At 36.1% G+C, this 21,027-nt stretch overlaps 3 long non-coding RNA genes across 3 annotated transcripts in view; 2 read left to right on the forward strand and 1 right to left on the reverse strand.

Annotated features, from left to right (window-relative positions):
- The window catches only part of LOC116935259, a 1,861-nt gene extending 1,581 nt beyond the window's left edge, over positions 1–280 (reverse strand). The window contains exon 1 of the long non-coding RNA XR_004401203.2: positions 30–280. This is a non-coding gene — a long non-coding RNA (uncharacterized LOC116935259). The remainder of the gene's footprint in view (positions 1–29) is intronic.
- A 6,635-nt stretch (positions 281–6,915) lies between these two features.
- On the forward strand, positions 6,916–9,402 carry LOC123475219. Its single transcript, XR_006650004.1, has 6 exons — positions 6,916–7,047; positions 7,160–7,288; positions 7,383–7,630; positions 7,758–7,872; positions 8,230–8,606; positions 8,666–9,402. It is a non-coding gene; the product is annotated as an uncharacterized LOC123475219 (long non-coding RNA).
- Positions 9,403–9,767: 365 nt separating this feature from the next.
- LOC123475224 lies at positions 9,768–10,719 on the forward strand. Its single transcript, XR_006650008.1, has 4 exons — positions 9,768–9,996; positions 10,073–10,126; positions 10,197–10,301; positions 10,423–10,719. It is a non-coding gene; the product is annotated as an uncharacterized LOC123475224 (long non-coding RNA).
- Positions 10,720–21,027: the final 10,308 nt, after the last annotated feature.

A 21,027-nucleotide genomic window follows, 5' to 3' on the forward strand; every position in this document is an offset into this window, starting at 1 on the left:
CAAAACAAACAGCAAAGATTAAAACTTACCAAGCAAGCGAAGCGTCCTGAGATGGTGTTGAAGCAACAGTACAGATGCAGTGGAAGACCCTTGCACGATTGTGAAATAAAGAGTTGGTTACCGCCTTATATACACGTTGACACGTTCTGCATTCTGGTTTCCCGGAATAAAAGTTGAGGGTAGAGGAACATAATTTTGAAGGTCGAAAGATTTCCACGTGATTTCAGAGGTATGGCCGTTCTTTTGACCCAATCTCGTTCAATGACCTTTCATAGACGAACAACCTTGGGCTATTCAATGACAAAAGAATCAAACCCAATTTTTCCCTTTCCAGCTCAGTAGATCACTCACCTGCACATTATGCACTACTGTAGATTTGTCTCTTTAATGGTCGGTGTAGTGATTCACACTTTCGCACATGAATCAAATTTGCGTTCACAAGCTGGATATCTTTCTTAATTTATGTATACACCAATCACGCACAAAAAAAGCACTGCACCAGCACTTGGTATTGCCTCTGCACTGGTTTAGTTTAGTTACATATGTCAAACCGTATTTTGCTGGGTCCTAAGATCTCACTCGTTGCTTTTGCATACCATTATCTCGGCCATTTTTATTTTTTTGTATTTTTCTACTTCTTCGCACATTTTGCAAATTCCCCGTCAATCCTAAACGACCTCCCAACTATACTAACTAACGAATCATCATTAATAAAAATTTTTTTTTCAGGAATTTTGTAGTAATATGTGATTGATATGTCTGTGCTTGATGACTGTTATAGTTAAGATTAAACTTGTCTTATGTGATTATTCAAAACATATTTTTTTTTATTGGTTCTCGTTTCTGTGTGAACAGGAGGGCAGTCTCTGGGGGTCGAAGAGGACACTGGACATCGTGGATCGCCGCGGGAGCAACGGGATCGTCGCCAAGGATCCTGAGGTATATGTTTTAACATTTTAACTGTCTAACCATGTTTTTTTTTATGTATTTAGGAGGGCCCCAGCACCACCGAAGAGGACCACCGGGACATCGAGGATCGCCGTGGGAGCAACAAGATCGTCGCCAAGGATCCTGAGGTATATGTTTTAACATTTTAACTGTCTAACCATGTTTTTTTTATGTATTTAGGAGGGCCCCAGCACCACCGAAGAGGACCACCGGGACATCGAGGATCGCCGTGGGAGCAACAAGATCGTCGCCAAGGATCCTGAGGTATATGTTTTAACATTTTAACTGTCTAACCATGTTTTTTTTTATGTATTTAGGAGGGCCCCAGCACCACCGAAGAGGACCACCGGGACATCGAGGATCGCCGTGGGAGCAACAAGATCGTCGCCAAGGATCCTGAGGTATATGTTTTAACATTTTAACTGTCTAACCATGTTTTTTTATGTATTTAGGAGGGCCCCAGCACCACCGAAGAGGACCACCGGGACATCGAGGATCGCCGTGGGAGCAACGAGATCGTCGCCAAGGATCCTGAGGTATATGTTTTAACATTTTAACTGTCTAACCATGTTTTTTTATGTATTTAGGAGGGCCCCAGCACCACCGAAGAGGACCACCGGGACATCGAGGATCGCCGTGGGAGCAACAAGATCGTCGCCAAGGATCCTGAGGTATATGTTTTAACATTTTAACTGTCTAACCATGTTTTTTTTATGTATTTAGGAGGGCCCCAGCACCACCGAAGAGGACCACCGGGACATCGAGGATCGCCGTGGGAGCAACGAGATCGTCGCCAAGGATCCTGAGGTATATGTTTTAACATTTTAACTGTCTAACCATGTTTTTTTTATGTATTTAGGAGAGGCCCCAGCACCACCACGGGACATCGAGGATCGCCGTGGGAGCAACAAGATCGTCGCCAAGGATCCTGAGGTATATGTTTTAACATTTTAACTGTCTAACCATGTTTTTTTTATGTATTTAGGAGGGCCCCAACACCACCGAAGAGGACCACCGGGACATCGAGGATCGCCGTGGGAGCAACAAGATCGTCGCCAAGGATCCTGAGGTATATGTTTTAACATTTTAACTGTCTAACCATGTTTTTTTATGTATTTAGGAGGGCCCCAGCACCACCGAAGAGGACCACCGGGACATCGAGGATCGCCGTGGGAGCAACGAGATCGTCGCCAAGGATCCTGAGGTATATGTTTTAACATTTTAACTGTCTAACCATGTTTTTTTTATGTATTTAGGAGGGCCCCAGCACCACCGAAGAGGACCACCAGGACATCGAGGATCGCCGTGGGAGCAACAAGATCGTCGCCAAGGATCCTGAGGTATATGTTTTAACATTTTAACTGTCTAACCATGTTTTTTTTTATGTATTTAGGAGGGCCCCAGCACCACCGAAGAGGACCACCGGGACATCGAGGATCGCCGTGGGAGCAACGAGATCGTCGCCAAGGATCCTGAGGTATATGTTTTAACATTTTAACTGTCTAACCATGTTTTTTTATGTATTTAGGAGGGCCCCAGCACCACCGAAGAGGACCACCGGGACATCGAGGATCGCCGTGGGAGCAACAAGATCGTCGCCAAGGATCCTGAGGTATATGTTTTAACATTTTAACTGTCTAACCATGTTTTTTTAATGTATTTAGGAGGGCCCCAGCACCACCGAAGAGGACCACCGGGACATCGAGGATCGCCGTGGGAGCAACGAGATCGTCGCCAAGGATCCTGAGGTATATGTTTTAACATTTTAACTGTCTAACCATGTTTTTTTTTATGTATTTAGGAGGGCCCCAGCACCACCGAAGAGGACCACCAGGACATCGAGGATCGCCGTGGGAGCAACAAGATCGTCGCCAAGGATCCTGAGGTATATGTTTTAACATTTTAACTGTCTAACCATGTTTTTTTATGTATTTAGGAGGGCCCCAGCACCACCGAAGAGGACCACCGGGACATCGAGGATCACCGTGGGAGCAACAAGATCGTCGCCAAGGATCCTGAGGTATATGTTTTAACATTTTAACTGTCTAACCATGTTTTTTTTATGTATTTAGGAGGGCCCCAGCACCACCGAAGAGGACCACCGGGACATCAAGGATCGCCGTGGGAGCAACAAGATCGTCGCCAAGGATCCTTAGGTATATGTTTTAACATTTTAACTGTCTAACCATGTTTTTTTTTATGTATTTAGGAGGGCCCCAGCACCACCGAAGAGGACCACCGGGACATCGAGGGTCGCCGTGGGAGCAACGAGATCGTCGCCAAGGATCCTGAGGTATATGTTTTAACATTTTAACTGTCTAACCATGTTTTTTTTATGTATTTAGGAGGGCCCCAGCACCACCGAAGAGGACCACCGGGACATCGAGGATCGCCGTGGGAGCAACGAGATCGTCGCCAAGGATCCTGAGGTATATGTTTTAACATTTTAACTGTCTAACCATGTTTTTTTTATGTATTGAGGAGGGCCCCAGCACCACCGAAGAGGACCACCGGGACATCGAGGATCGCCGGGGAGCAACGAGATCGTCGAGATCACCGTGGGACCACCGGGACATCGAGGATCGCAGCCTAGCCCCGTGATTCACGCCCATGAGGATGGTGGAAAAACAGAAGATGGTACGGTTGAGTATTGCCCATTCGGCATTTTCTTACTTCATTCTTTGCTGTGATTTGTGTTTTACAAATGTGTCTTGTTCCTGTTTCCCTACCGTTATTTCCCATTTAAGCACTATGGCTTATGGTAATTCCTCATGCCCTTACCTTGCACTGAGCACGCAAATTCCCTCCATCTTTAGTTCACGGTTCGTTCGCTTTTGGTGTTAGCTTTTCTTCAGCAGGTGAGGATGCTTTTTAGATGGTTTAACCCTGCATACATCTGTATCTCACTTGGTCTGTCGTTGGTGTTGGGCAGTTGGCTTACTAATACTTATTGGTTTCAGAACAAACAGCAAAACAATATAAATCGATTTACTCTGCCCTCCGTTTTGTTAACGGATATGGGACTAGTGTCTTGAATCCGCCTTGCTTTCATTCTCTTATTTTTAAAAGATAGTTTGCAACAACAAAAAAATAAAAATAGGAGAATATTTATAAGCAATCCATTGCTTGCGGTGGCGTTGCGCACCCTGATTCGGTATCCCGATTGAAATCTGGCAGGGCATGGGGCCAATTAGAGATAGACTTTAACCTGACCGACCCGCCCCGAAAACAAAAATACCCAACACGATTAACGCGGATTGGTCGGGTCGGCGATCCTACTAGGATGTAGGGCTCACCGGTAAGGAACTAGGATCATTCTAGTTCCCAGTATCAGAGTCATGGAAACCAATGGGTTCCATGACTCTGCCAGTATCCTAAATAGGGCTCAGCCCCGATTGGCCGAGATCGGAAAAACCGATCTGATCTATGCGAAAAATGGACGATCTGTTGCGATCGGTTCAGGTCCTCCAGAAACAGATCGGTTTCGGTGTGGTTCTTCGGTGCGATCGGTTAGATCTGCCGCCATTTTTTAAGATTGCGGCTTAAAAACTACTTATGAAATTAACTACTAGCAGGAATTTCGGAATTTAGCACTTTTGTACCTTTGTAAAGTTAGGAAACATTTAATATTTGAATTTAATACTTTTCGCGTATTTTTTAAAATTACAAATTCAAATATTTTTAGGGTATGGCAACGTTGACTGTCAATTTTAGCACCATAGCCGTAGCTTTATTCTCTACATCTGTCATTCTTAAAAAAGCAAATAAAAAAAATTGACAGTTTTTTAAAAGATAAGTTTGAATTTGTGCATTACCATTTTAATTCTTACTTTTTTAAATTTTTTAATAAAAAAGTGCCAAACTAGGTTTGAACAATGGTCATATTTTTGGCTAGAAATCGGGTAAAAAGTCCGGGTAAACGGGTCTATGAACCGGGGAGTCAAACCGGGTCCAGGAACTGGTTCTAGGATTTGGGTCTTTTTTTTGTTTGGAATCGGTTTTTTGTTTGTTTACCCACGGGTAAGAAAATGGACGATCTGCGATCTGTCAGATCCGCACAAAAAGTCAAAATTACCTACCCGATCGGTGCGTGGCCGAGCCATAATCCTAAATGTAGCGATTGACCCCGATTAGCCCAAATCGGGTTAACCACCCCGCCCTGGAAAAGAGGAATCGGGGTGCCACTTCGTCAGCCAGGGCGGGGCGGGGCAAAAATCGAGGGTAACCAGCTTGCCCCGACGCCATTCGCAAAAATGGCACCTGAATTCAAACTACGAAATTGGGTCGGGTTTTTATCGGGGCAACCGGGGCGAAATCCCCGATTTTCATCATAATAATCGATTTTGAACGATCGATTATGTTTTTACGTCGATCGATTGATTGCAATCAGGGTTGGCATCCCGGTTGCAAGTGGATGCAGAGAAGCATAGTACAAGAAATGATATACATTAATGGATGTCATTACAACTTATACTTGTGAAAGAAATACAGATGAAAGAAAATTTCCCGATATAAATTCTATCAAAATGACCTCATGTGTACTACACTGTACTACACCACCGATGCCGATTTTTCCGATATTTTTCTCAATAGATGGCGTTTGCTGTAATATGGATTTTAACCCAGGTTCGAGGGTAGTTCAGATACGTGTTTTTTTCTGGTTTGTCGTGCTGCCGCTTCCTTACTAACTTAACTTAATTATATTTAGATTTCAAGTGTTTGAAATTGGCTAACACAAATTTGTGTTGTAAAAGTTCGTCATTCCATGGCATTTTTTCTACCACGACTAAGACCATGGTCTATTTAACCAAGCAGGCAGGGTTATTTTAGCAGCAGTTTGTTTATACGGGTTACTTCTTCATTAACAGCACCTACATGGCTACACCGTTCAATCAGACTGTGAGTAATTTGTATAAACAAAAACTAGTTACATACTTACCCTCCTATAAAGTCGCAGTGCGTTGAAATAATACTGCCTGCTTGGGTAAATCAACCATGTCTATTCTGGCAAAAGCCAAACATCAATTAGTGATGGTTTTAGTGAAATAATAGGAAAAATAAGAAGATTACCAATAGACCAAGATCGGATGCTGAGTTGCCAAGGCTGAATCCCGACCTGGGGTATTTGTCCTCTCGGGCCCTATAGGAGGGAAATGAAAAATAATATATTTAATTAAGTTGTAGTTAGTTTTATTACAAAATCTTTTGGAATCGTGTGCTGTACCTCTGTGCTGATATAATACAAAAAATTTTATCTCCAAAAAAGCTGTTATTTTTCCAGGAAACTTTTTGAAAGGTACTTGTTTACAATGTACCGTAGCAGACGTAAAGTGATTGACTGTGACTAGTGACTGTAGTGTCAAACTGTTTTCGTTTTTTATGTCATGAGTAGTGTAGTTTGTGATGTCAGTAATGAGTTATTTGACACAATTAGTCTTTTTAAGTTATCTGATTATGCTAAAGGACTTATTCATAAGGAAAAAGAAATTTACTTAGAAAAACGTCTGCTTCTTGTTCTACAGTTGTAATACGGGGAGGGGGGGGGGGTGTTGTGGAAAGGTAAACAAGTACCTTTCAAAAAGTTTCCTGGAAAAATAACAGCTTTTTTGGAGATAAAATTTTTTGTATTATATCAGCACAGAGGTATAGTACACGATTCCAAAAGATTTTGTAATAAAACTAACTACATCTTAATTAAATATATTATTTTTCATTTCCCTCCTATAGGGCCCGAGAGGACAAATACCCCAGGTCGGAATTCAGCCTTGGCAACTCAGCATCCGATCTTGGTCTATATTGTTTTTGTTGTTAACACTATAAACAACAGCAGACGACATCTACAAAACGTTAAATTAAAATTACTTCAAAAACACTTACGGAAAAAAATTTGTATTTTAAATTTAACCTGAAAAATCTAGTTTATAACCTTGTGTCTAGTTTTTTTCTATCACTAACTACTTTAGAAATAATTCCACTATAAACAATAATCCCATAAGAGGCTGTGTTAAAAAAGGGTGTGGTTTTCCAAAGATGGCGGATAGAAACGTTGCCGGAATACAGCAATCCTGCTATCTGCATTCTGCAAGAAGTCTATTGTTGGTGAGCATCATTATGAACAAATTATATCGTAATTCGTAAAGTACCGTGTCAAAAATACAGAAATACGCACTGATTTTTCTTATAACTTGTCGTTTAACATTTTTTAATTAAGACATTTTTTCGCTTAACCCTACCGGGAACTGCGCGAACACCGAGAGCCCTTGAGTAATAAACACTCGCTGGTTTTGGGATAGGCGATAGTGTACCTTATTATATCGTGCTACAACGTTTCGCAATAAAAGTAACTAAACTTAAAAAATAAACTTAAGCCAAATTTTTCTTATTTTTTAAATGTCGGTAGAAGGCTGTTTGAAAGTTTTTTTTTTACTCACTAGATGGCTTAAGCTAATTTCAAGTGAGAAATTCAATCTGGCAATGTTCTGGTCTTCCAGAAGTTTACCATTTTAAGGCTTGCCAGTTGCAAGCATGGATCGGGAATTTTGCACCGCAATCCTTTTTATCTTAGATAAAATTCGTAATCTGGAATTTTCCTTCATTTTCTGCATGATGGGCATATTCAATATCTAGTCTCATCTGGCCATCAAAGATCTGTGATTTGTTGTGAATGAGTTGGATAAAATAGGTATGCCTAAATTTTCTGCTCATCAACTTTGTAACTTCATGTGGTTCAAAAAATTATTGTTACGATAGCTAATTACTACGTTAATGGAAATATTCGGCTAATTAAGTTTTTTTATTTTTATCTCCAGATATAGCAGTTATGCAAGCATTACTACTCATTTCTACTCATTTCATTGAATAATGAATGTTGGCTGTGAGATGCCCATTGAGCTTTCTCTATTATTATTTGAGAGCTGAATGGTGGTAAGTTTTTACTATTGCGGTACTTGTGTTAAAGAAACAAAAGTGCCTAGTTTAGTGTATCCAACACTGAAATGGAAATAAAAGTTTCGGGACTATTAAATGTGTTGGGCACCAATACAGAAATGTTCATGCTGCCGAGTTTGCACATGCAGGGAGTAACATAATGTGTATGGTGCAGTCACCATATTTTGGTAACAACATTTAACTTGTCTGATGCTTTGTCTGTATTGACACGTTCGTGTCATACGAATTATTTGTGTTTGTTAATTGACTCGTTAGAGTCATTTTTGACCCGTTTTGTGTCATTTTTGACACGTTTAGTGTCATTAACTAACCCTGTCTTTTGATCTCTGCAAGCTTAGCCCCAAATCCCGGAGTGAGAAGAAAGCAGAAAAAGAAGAAGAAGCTGACAGAGGGACAGAAGAGGCGGCGCAACCGTTATAACTACGAGAAGGAACGAAGGAAACGAGAGGCTGCAGCAGCTGCGGCGTTAACTGCGACCATCCCTGACGCCCCCGAAAGGTCGGTGGTGTTTACGTCCGCCCATCTTCCACTTCGACCCATCGCTACTGTCGGCCCGTCCGTCAACCTGCCAACTTTACCTGCCGGTCCATCATGGAAGATCGTGGAAGATCATGGAAGATTGATATGCCTCTAAAAAAAGAAGCTACCCAAGAATCTAAACATTATTGGATGTATTAAGTCTGACAATAGTTGGACAACCTCAATAGTTGGTAAGTGAGATCTTCCGAAAACATGATATATGATTGTCACACCTTCCAACTTTGCACAGGCAAATCTACCTTTTTCAGTGTGCTAACAAAAAGTGCAGCACCTGCAGAGAATTTCCCACTTTGCACCATTGATCTGAATGAAAATAAGTGTTCTTTTAGTGTTTATAAACAAAAATTTTGGTTACTGTCATATTAAATTTCCGGTCTAGTGTTCAAATAAGGTAGCAGTTCCTGATGAAAGGTTTGATTGGTTGCTTCAGCATTATAAACCCTCAAAGTAAAGTTTGAAGAATCATATTCATCCATTGTATTCTTAATTGTTTTTCACTTCAAAACAGTCCCAAATTCACTATTTACTGGATCAGAAGATCATACAGCTGGCAGCAACAGAAATTATGTTCATACTAAAAGCAGTCTTTCTTAAGTGTTATATTTCCCGATAGGGATTCTATCAAAACTCGCATTTCCCAACCCCCTGATACAGGCACCCCTACCCTTCTACAACGACCCGTGGATCGACCGACACTTTTTCTGAGACTTTACCCCAGAGATGGCGCTGATGGCGCGGCGATTTTCAGGGGTGTCTACACTAATCTTTCGTTCGTTTTTTTATTTTAGATGCTGTGCCGCTGAGATTGGTCTCCTTTTGTAGAGAAAATAACGCAGCAACTCCCGGTCGAGTCTCCGTTTTTATCGGCTGAATGGCAAAGGAGTGCGGAGCAGTTTAGTCGGCCCATTCGAGTCGATTTCAGGGTCTCGTACGTATCTTTTATACGTTTTCTTATTTTAGATGCTGTGGCGCAAAACTTGACGTCATGTTGTAGAGGAGATAACGCGGAGATTAACGAAGGGGTCGTGTCAATTATCGGCTCAACGATAAAGGAACGCGGAGAAATCTAAGAGCGACTCGAAGTTTTGGGAGATTTTTTTTCAGAGAGATGGCGCGTCGGTCATGAAGATAGGGAAAAATCAGGCCGCGAAGTTGTTTTCAAGGCGGGGCTTTGTGCGTCACCTGGCAACGGACAGGTTTTTCCACAGGCCGTGTCAGCTCCATTGTTTCGATCATGGTCGTCTACATAAAAAGGGGCAACTACGGAACGCCGTTTGATCCACTTTTTAATAGACAACTCTTTTTCGATAGTTGTCCGTTTATTTAGCAAGTAAATAAATAACTTGTACTGCCATGTAGCGATTTCGATAGACGACGCCTTCAAGGGAGGAGGAGTCTACAACATATTGAATTTATCGATCGATTGTTAGGTCGATTTCGATCAGCATTGTATAGTTAATGAATGACAACTTGAGTACTTGACGAGTTCTCGACACGCACGTTGGAAGTGTACGCGTGTTTGCACCTCGATGAGCGTTGCACAATAACAAAGCTCCGTTGGTAAGCGTATTGATTAATAAAGGTATTTAAGGCATTATCCAATTAGTCATGCCATAATGTCTCACTTTGTTGGCAGCTAGGTGAAGTCCTTGAGTGCCTCAAGAAGGAATCGCCGAACATCGTCATACAGGTAAAAGTAATGGAAGTTTTTTTGTTTTGTTTTACATGTTCAATAATTTGATTTTGATTTGTTTTAGCAGTATTTTTTCCTTCAACAATTAATCTTGCATCTCCAACCGTGGAATGAGTTACATGTGACTCGAGACAAACAAACAGTGCAATTGCAACAATATAATTAGTCAGCGGTAAACAACACATTCTATCTGAGAATAGTTTATTCTTTTTGAGCGTATCTTTTTTTTATCACATGTTGCATTTTAATTACTGTTATTTTTAAATTTATATCCATGGTTTTTCTTCGACTAGATATAAATTTGCCATATCTTCATGCCAACCACAAGGATTCTGCTTTTGCACACACCTTCATTATTAATGTGTTTCTTCAGGTATGGTCACTATCAGCAGCTTTACACACAGTGTGCATCGTGAATACACCAATCCCAGAGAAAACATTCCAATGGGAAATATTGAGAATTTCTGCCCTTCTATCCTGAACTACACAATGCTGGTATAAATAACCCAGCCTAGCAGCTATTTTTTAAACACCTCCCTCGCGCTCCTGGCGGATTGAATCGGAGCGAACCAATCACTTTTTCATTTTTGGCCAAATTTCAAATTTTGCTTAAAATACATAATTTAGATTCAGAATGGAATCAAAATCACGGAAATCAGGTTTACTTTTTTATTGGTCTTAAAGTTTTTCATTTAAATGTTAAAAACCGTAAATTAAGTTGATATAGCGCTATCAGAACTTTTTCGTTAATTTTTTAAACGGCTAGTCTAAAGAGATCGAATCAGAAATCGAAATCAGCGTTCAATTTCGATTATGCCGTGTGATTTTTTGGAGAATTTCAAGAGAATTCGTTTTTGGCCGATTTTTACAAAATTGGGAAGGCTATACCCTTCCCACTTTTTCATTTTTGGACAAATTTCAAATTTTGCTTAAAATACATGAATTTGATTCGGAATTGAATGAAAATCACGAAAATCAGGTTTATTTTGCTATTGGTTTTATAGTTTTTGATTTAAACGTTAAAAAGCCTAAATTAAGTTGTTGCGCTAACAGCACTGTTTTCGTTAATTTTTGAAACGGCTGGTATAATGAGAAAACCAACCACTGAATCGAAATCAGCGTTTAATTTCGATTATGCCGTATGATTTTTGGATAATTTCAAGAGATGTCGTTTTTGGCCGATTTTGACAAAAGTGGGAAGGCTATACCCTTCCCACTTTTTCATTTTTGGACAAATTTCAAATTTTGCTTAAAATACATGAATTTGATTCAGAATTGAATGAAAATCACGAAAATCAGGTTTATTTTGCTATTGGTTTTATAGTTTTTGATTTAAACGTTAAAAAGCCTAAATTAAGTTGTTGCGCTAACAGCACTGTTTTCGTTAATTTTTGAAACGGCTGGTATAATGAGAAAACCAATCACTAAATCGAAATCAGCGTTTAATTTCGATTATGCCGTATGATTTTTGGATAATTTCAAGAGATGTCGTTTTTGGCCGATTTTGACAAAAGTGGGAAGGCTATACCCTTCCCACTTTTTCATTTTTGGACAAATTTCAAATTTTGCTTAAAATACATGAATTAGATTCAGAATTGAATTAAAATCACGAAAATTAGGTTTATTTTTCTATTGGTTTTATAGTTTTTGATTTAAACGTTAAAAAGTCTAAATTAAGTTGTTGCGCTAACAGCACTGTTTTCGTTTATTTTTGAAACGGCTGGTATAATGAGAAAACCGAATAATCATTTAATCTAAATAGCGTTTAATTTATTGCGCTTTATGATTTTTGGGATAATCACTTCAAGAGATGTCGTTTTTGGCTGATTTTGACAAAAGTGGGAAGGCTATACCCTTCCCACTTTTTCATTTTTGGACAAATTTCAAATTTTGCTTATAATACATGAATTTGATTCAGAATTGAATGAAAATCACGAAAATCAGGTTTATTTTGCTATTGGTTTTATAGTTTTTGATTTAAACGTTAAAAAGCCTAAATTAAGTTGTTGCGCTAACAGCACTGTTTTCGTTAATTTTTGAAACGGCTGGTATAATGAGAAAACCAATCACTAAATCGAAATCAGCGTTTAATTTCGATTATGCCGTATGATTTTTGGATAATTTCAAGAGATGTCGTTTTTGGCCGATTTTTACAAAAGTGGGAAGGCTATACCCTTCCCACTTTTTCATTTTTGGACAAATTTCAAATTTTGCTTAAAATACATGAATTTGATTCAGAATTGAATGAAAATCACGAAAATCAGGTTTATTTTGCTATTGGTTTTATAGTTTTTGATTTAAACGTTAAAAAGCCTAAATTAAGTTGTTGCGCTAACAGCACTGTTTTCGTTAATTTTTGAAACGGCTGGTATAATGAGAAAACCAATCACTAAATCGAAATCAGCGTTTAATTTCGATTATGCCGTATGATTTTTGGATAATTTCAAGAGATGTCGTTTTTGGCCGATTTTGACAAAAGTGGGAAGGCTATACCCTTCCCACTTTTTCATTTTTGGACAAATTTCAAATTTTGCTTAAAATACATGAATTTGATTCAGAATTGAATGAAAATCACGAAAATCAGGTTTATTTTGCTATTGGTTTTATAGTTTTTGATTTAAACGTTAAAAAGCCTAAATTAAGTTGTTGCGCTAACAGCACTGTTTTCGTTAATTTTTGAAACGGCTGGTATAATGAGAAAACCAATCACTAAATCGAAATCAGCGTTTAATTTCGATTATGCCGTATGATTTTTGGATAATTTCAAGAGATGTCGTTTTTGGCCGATTTTGACAAAAGTGGGAAGGCTATACCCTTCCCACTTTTTCATTTTTGGACAAATTTCAAATTTTGCTTAAAATACATGAATTTGATTCAGAATTGAATTAAAATCACGAAAATTAGGTTTATTTTTCTATTGGTTTTATAGTTTTTGATTTAAACGTTAAAAAGTCTAAATTAAGTTGTTGCGCTAACAGCACTGTTTTCGTTTATTTTCGAAACGGCTGGTATAATGAGAAAACCAATCACTAAATCGAAATCAGCGTTTAATTTCGATTATGCTGTATGATTTTTGGATCATTTCAAGAGATGTCGTTTTTGGCCGATTTTGACAAAAGTGAAGGGAAGGCTATACCCTTCCCACTTTTTCATTTTTGGACAAATTTCAAATTTTGCTTAAAATACATGAATTTGATTCAGAATTGAATGAAAATCACGAAAATCAGGTTTATTTTGCTATTGGTTTTATAGTTTTTGATTTAAACGTTAAAAAGCCTAAATTAAGTTGCTGCGCTAACAGCACTGTTTTCGTTAATTTTTGAAACGGCTGGTATAATGAGAAAACCAATCACTAAATCGAAATCAGCGTTTAATTTCGATTATGCCGTATGATTTTTGGATAATTTCAAGAGATGTCGTTTTTGGCCGATTTTGACAAAAGTGGGAAGGCTATACCCTTCCCACTTTTTCATTTTTGGACAAATTTCAAATTTTGCTTAAAATACATGAATTTGATTCAGAATTGAATGAAAATCACGAAAATCAGGTTTATTTTGCTATTGGTTTTATAGTTTTTGATTTAAACGTTAAAAAGCCTAAATTAAGTTGTTGCGCTAACAGCACTGTTTTCGTTAATTTTTGAAACGGCTGGTATAATGAGAAAACCAACCACTGAATCGAAATCAGCGTTTAATTTCGATTATGCCGTATGATTTTTGGATAATTTCAAGAGATGTCGTTTTTGGCCGATTTTGACAAAAGTGGGAAGGCTATACCCTTCCCACTTTTTCATTTTTGGACAAATTTCAAATTTTGCTTAAAATACATGAATTTGATTCAGAATTGAATGAAAATCACGAAAATCAGGTTTATTTTGCTATTGGTTTTATAGTTTTTGATTTAAACGTTAAAAAGCCTAAATTAAGTTGTTGCGCTAACAGCACTGTTTTCGTTAATTTTTGAAACGGCTGGTATAATGAGAAAACCAATCACTAAATCGAAATCAGCGTTTAATTTCGATTATGCCGTATGATTTTTGGATAATTTCAAGAGATGTCGTTTTTGGCCGATTTTGACAAAAGTGGGAAGGCTATACCCTTCCCACTTTTTCATTTTTGGACAAATTTCAAATTTTGCTTAAAATACATGAATTTGATTCAGAATTGAATGAAAATCACGAAAATCAGGTTTATTTTGCTATTGGTTTTATAGTTTTTGATTTAAACGTTAAAAAGCCTAAATTAAGTTGTTGCGCTAACAGCACTGTTTTCGTTAATTTTTGAAACGGCTGGTATAATGAGAAAACCAATCACTAAATCGAAATCAGCGTTTAATTTCGATTATGCCGTATGATTTTTGGATAATTTCAAGAGATGTCGTTTTTGGCCGATTTTGACAAAAGTGGGAAGGCTATACCCTTCCCACTTTTTCATTTTTGGACAAATTTCAAATTTTGCTTAAAATACATGAATTTGATTCAGAATTGAATGAAAATCACGAAAATCAGGTTTATTTTGCTATTGGTTTTATAGTTTTTGATTTAAACGTTAAAAAGCCTAAATTAAGTTGTTGCGCTAACAGCACTGTTTTCGTTAATTTTTGAAACGGCTGGTATAATGAGAAAACCAATCACTAAATCGAAATCAGCGTTTAATTTCGATTATGCCGTATGATTTTTGGATAATTTCAAGAGATGTCGTTTTTGGCCGATTTTGACAAAAGTGGGAAGGCTATACCCTTCCCACTTTTTCATTTTTGGACAAATTTCAAATTTTGCTTAAAATACATGAATTTGATTCAGAATTGAATGAAAATCACGAAAATCAGGTTTATTTTTCTATTGGTTTTATAGTTTTTGATTTAAACGTTAAAAAGCCTAAATTAAGTTGTTGCGCTAACAGCACTGTTTTCGTTAATTTTTGAAACGGCTGGTATAATGAGAAAACCAATCACTAAATCGAAATCAGCGTTTAATTTCGATTATGCCGTATGATTTTTGGATCAATTTCAAGAGATGTCGTTTTTGGCCGATTTTGACAAAAGTGGGAAGGCTATACCCTTCCCACTTTTTCATTTTTGGACAAATTTCAAATTTTGCTTAAAATACATGAATTTGATTCAGAATTGAATGAAAATCACGAAAATCAGGTTTATTTTGCTATTGGTTTTATAGTTTTTGATTTAAACGTTAAAAAGCCTAAATTAAGTTGTTGCGCTAACAGCACTGTTTTCGTTAATTTTTGAAACGGCTGGTATAATGAGAAAACCAATCACTAAATCGAAATCAGCGTTTAATTTCGATTATGCCGTATGATTTTTGGATAAATTTCAAGAGATGTCGTTTTTGGCCGATTTTGACAAAAGTGGGAAGGCTATACCCTTCCCACTTTTTCATTTTTGGACAAATTTCAAATTTTGCTTAAAATACATGAATTTGATTCAGAATTGAATGAAAATCACGAAAATCAGGTTTATTTTGCTATTGGTTTTATAGTTTTTGATTTAAACGTTAAAAAGCCTAAATTAAGTTGTTGCGCTAACAGCACTGTTTTCGTTAATTTTTGAAACGGCTGGTATAATGAGAAAACAAAACACAAAAAAAAAAAAAGGTTTTTAATTTCGATTATGCCGTATGATTTTGGATAATTTCAAGAGATGTCGTTTTTGGCCGATTTTGACAAAAGTGGGAAGGCTATACCCTTCCCACTTTTTCATTTTTGGACAAATTTCAAATTTTGCTTAAAATACATGAATTTGATTCAGAATTGAATGAAAATCACGAAAATCAGGTTTATTTTGCTATTGGTTTTATAGTTTTTGATTTAAACGTTAAAAAGCCTAAATTAAGTTGTTGCGCCTAACAGCACTGTTTTCGTTAATTTTTGAAACGGCTGGTATAATGAGAAAACCAATCACTAAATCGAAATCAGCGTTTAATTTCGATTATGCCGTATGATTTTTGGATAATTTCAAGAGATGTCGTTTTTGGCCGATTTTGACAAAAGTGGGAAGGCTATACCCTTCCCACTTTTTCATTTTTGGACAAATTTCAAATTTTGCTTAAAATACATGAATTTGATTCAGAATTGAATGAAAATCACGAAAATCAGGTTTATTTTGCTATTGGTTTTATAGTTTTTGATTTAAACGTTAAAAAGCCTAAATTAAGTTGTTGCGCTAACAGCACTGTTTTCGTTAATTTTTGAAACGGCTGGTATAATGAGAAAACCAATCACTAAATCGAAATCAGCGTTTAATTTCGATTATGCCGTATGATTTTTGGATAATTTCAAGAGATGTCGTTTTTGGCCGATTTTGACAAAAGTGGGAAGGCTATACCCTTCCCACTTTTTCATTTTTGGACAAATTTCAAATTTTGCTTAAAATACATGAATTTGATTCAGAATTGAATGAAAATCACGAAAATCAGGTTTATTTTGCTATTGGTTTTACAGTTTTTGATTTAAACGTTAAAAAGCCTAAATTAAGTTGTTGCGCTAACAGCACTGTTTTCGTTAATTTTTGAAACGGCTGGTATAATGAGAAAACCAATCACTAAATCGAAATCAGCGTTTAATTTCGATTATGCCGTATGATTTTTGGATAATTTCAAGAGATGTCGTTTTTGGCCGATTTTGACAAAAGTGGGAAGGCTTTACCTGTTAGAAATTCCAGAACCCGAACCTGATGGTTCAGGGACGGACAATTAGAAAGGAAGTCAAACGGAGAAGTAATGAGATAGATCGGCGTAGCAAGAAGACAAAAGACCGTAGAAAATAAATGTGAGAAGAGAAAAAAAAAAAAAAAAACCATAGCAACGTTTCTAATGCAAAAACTCAGAAAAAAAAAAAACAACACGGAAATTGAGAAATTATTTAGTCAAAAGTTAGTTACTGTCCCCATCGCTAGAATGCACCACATGGAACTTAAGTTCAGAAATAGTTCGGGTAACTATCACTAGATGACGCCACTAGGAGCTGGGCATTGATTCTTAAATCCAACGCTAGATGGCGCCACTCCAAAATATCTTTTACTTTACTAAATCAGCGCTAGATGGCGCCACTAAGATCCTGCCGAGAGGGCACATGATGAAAATCACGAAAATTAGGTTTATTTTTCTATTCGTTTTATAGTTTTTGATTTAAACGTTAAAAAGCCTAAATTAAGTTGTTGCGCTAACAGCACTGTTTTCGTTAATTTTTAAAAGGCCGGTATAATGAGAAAACCAATCACTAAATCGAAATCAGCGTTTAATTTCGATTATGCCGTGTGATTTTTGGATAATTTCAAGAGATGTCGTTTTTGGCCGATTTTGACAAAAGTGGGAAGGCAATACCCTTCCCACTTTTTCATTTTTGGACAAATTTCAAATTTTGCTTAAAATACATGAATTTGATTCAGAATTGAATGAAAATCACGAAAATCAGGTTTATTTTTCTATTGGTTTTATAGTTTTTGATTTAAACGTTAAAAAGCCTAAATTAAGTTGTTGCGCTAACAGCACTGTTTTCGTTAATTTTTTAAACGGCTGGTATAATGAGAAAACCAATCACTAAATCGAAATCAGCGTTTAATTTCGATTATGCCGTATGATTTTTGGATAATTTCAAGAGATGTCGTTTTTGGCCGATTTTGACAAAAGTGGGAAGGGTATACCCTTCCCACTTTTTCATTTTTGGACAAATTTCAAATTTTGCTTAAAATACATGAATTTGATTCAGAATTGAATGAAAATCACGAAAATCAGGTTTATTTTGCTATTGGTTTTATAGTTTTTGATTTAAACGTTAAAAAGCCTAAATTAAGTTGTTGCGCTAACAGCACTGTTTTCGTTAATTTTTGAAACGGCTGGTATAATGAGAAAACCAATCACTAAATCGAAATCAGCGTTTAATTTCGATTATGCCGTATGATTTTTGGATAATTTCAAGAGATGTCGTTTTTGGCCGATTTTGACAAAAGTGGGAAGGCTATACCCTTCCCACTTTTTCATTTTTGGACAAATTTCAAATTTTGCTTAAAATACATGAATTTGATTCAGAATTGAATGAAAATCACGAAAATCAGGTTTATTTTGCTATAGATTGCTATAGTTGTTTTTAAGGGGAAAAAAAAAAAAATAATTTTTATTGTAGTTATTATACGTTTACAAAATTTAAGTTGTTGCGCTAAAAGCTGTTTTTTTTTTTTGAAAGGACTTGTTTGATTTTTAAGTAAATTTCTGTTTTGAAATAAGTCCTTTTGATAATGTCAAATAAATTAAAAGATTTTTGACATTAACAGATGTCACAGTCAATTTAACGTCTGTATATTGTAAAATAAACAAGTACCTTTCAAATTTCTGGAAAAATCAGCTTTTTAATTTTTTTGTATTATATAGAAGTATAGTACATGATTCCAAAGAATTTTTTAATAAAATTACGAATTAATTAAATATATTATTTTTTTTTTGAATGAATTCCTTTTTTATTGGTTTTATAGTTTTTGATTTAAACGTTAAAAAGCCTAAATTAAGTTGTTGCGCTAACAGCACTGTTTTCGTTATTTTTGAAACGGCTGGTATAATGAGAAAACCAATCACTAAATCGAAATCAGCGTTTAATTTCGATTATGCCGTATGATTTTTGGATAATTTCAAGAGATGTCGTTTTTGGCCGATTTTGACAAAAGTGGGAAGGCTATACCCTTCCCACTTTTTCATTTTTGGACAAATTTCAAATTTTGCTTAAAATACATGAATTTGATTCAGAATTGAATGAAAATCACGAAAATCAGGTTTATTTTGCTATTGGTTTTATAGTTTTTGATTTAAACGTTAAAAAGCCTAAATTAAGTTGTTGCGCTAACAGCACTGTTTTCGTTAATTTTTGAAACGGCTGGTATAATGAGAAAACCAATCACTAAATCGAAATCAGCGTTTAATTTCGATTATGCCGTATGATTTTTGGATAATTTCAAGAGATGTCGTTTTTGGCCGATTTTGACAAAAGTGGGAAGGCTATACCCTTCCCACTTTTTCATTTTTGGACAAATTTCAAATTTTGCTTAAAATACATGAATTTGATTCAGAATTGAATGAAAATCACGAAAATCAGGTTTATTTTGCTATTGGTTTTATAGTTTTTGATTTAAACGTTAAAAAGCCTAAATTAAGTTGTTGCGCTAACAGCACTGTTTTCGTTAATTTTTGAAACGGCTGGTATAATGAGAAAACCAATCACTAAATCGAAATCAGCGTTTAATTTCGATTATGCCGTATGATTTTTGGATAATTTCAAGAGATGTCGTTTTTGGCCGATTTTGACAAAAGTGGGAAGGCTATACCCTTCCCACTTTTTCATTTTTGACAAATTTCAAATTTTGCTTAAAATACATGAATTTGATTCAGAATTGAATGAAAATCACGAAAATCAGGTTTATTTTGCTATTGGTTTTATAGTTTTTGATTTAAACGTTAAAAAGCCTAAATTAAGTTGTTGCGCTAACAGCACTGTTTTCGTTAATTTTTGAAACGGCTGGTATAATGAGAAAACCAATCACTAAATCGAAATCAGCGTTTAATTTCGATTATGCCGTATGATTTTTGGATAATTTCAAGAGATGTCGTTTTTGGCCGATTTTGACAAAAGTGGGAAGGCTATACCCTTCCCACTTTTTCATTTTTGGACAAATTTCAAATTTTGCTTAAAATACATGAATTTGATTCAGAATTGAATGAAAATCACGAAAATCAGGTTTATTTTTGCTATTGGTTTTATAGTTTTTGATTTAAACGTTAAAAAGCCTAAATTAAGTTGTTGCGCTAACAGCACTGTTTTCGTTAATTTTTGAAACGGCTGGTATAATGAGAAAACCAATCACTAAATCGAAATCAGCGTTTAATTTCGATTATGCCGTATGATTTTTGGATAATTTCAAGAGATGTCGTTTTTGGCCGATTTTGACAAAAGTGGGAAGGCTATACCCTTCCCACTTTTTCATTTTTGGACAAATTTCAAATTTTGCTTAAAATACATGAATTTGATTCAGAATTGAATGAAAATCACGAAAATCAGGTTTATTTTTCTATTGGTTTTATAGTTTTTGATTTAAACGTTAAAAAGCCTAAATTAAGTTGTTGCGCTAACAGCACTGTTTTCGTTAATTTTTGAAACGGCTGGTATAATGAGAAAACCAATCACTAAATCGAAATCAGCGTTTAATTTCGATTATGCCGTATGATTTTTGGATAATTTCAAGAGATGTCGTTTTTGGCCGATTTTGACAAAAGTGGGAAGGCTATACCCTTCCCACTTTTTCATTTTTGGACAAATTTCAAATTTTGCTTAAAATACATGAATTTGATTCAGAATTGAATGAAAATCACGAAAATCAGGTTTATTTTTCTATTGGTTTTATAGTTTTTGATTTAAACGTTAAAAAGCCTAAATTAAGTTGTTGCGCTAACAGCACTGTTTTCGTTAATTTTTGAAACGGCTGGTATAATGAGAAAACCAATCACTAAATCGAAATCAGCGTTTAATTTCGATTATGCCGTATGATTTTTGGATAATTTCAAGAGATGTCGTTTTTGGCCGATTTTGACAAAAGTGGGAAGGCTATACCCTTCCCACTTTTTCATTTTTGGACAAATTTCAAATTTTGCTTAAAATACATGAATTTGATTCAGAATTGAATGAAAATCACGAAAATCAGGTTTATTTTTCTATTGGTTTTATAGTTTTTGATTTAAACGTTAAAAAGCCTAAATTAAGTTGTTGCGCTAACAGCACTGTTTTCGTTAATTTTTGAAACGGCTGGTATAATGAGAAAACCAATCACTAAATCGAAATCAGCGTTTAATTTCGATTATGCCGTATGATTTTTGGATAATTTCAAGAGATGTCGTTTTTGGCCGA

The sequence above is a fragment of the Daphnia magna genome, linkage group LG8 (genome assembly GCF_020631705.1).
Source record: "Daphnia magna isolate NIES linkage group LG8, ASM2063170v1.1, whole genome shotgun sequence".
Classification (NCBI taxonomy): domain Eukaryota; kingdom Metazoa; phylum Arthropoda; class Branchiopoda; order Diplostraca; family Daphniidae; genus Daphnia; species Daphnia magna.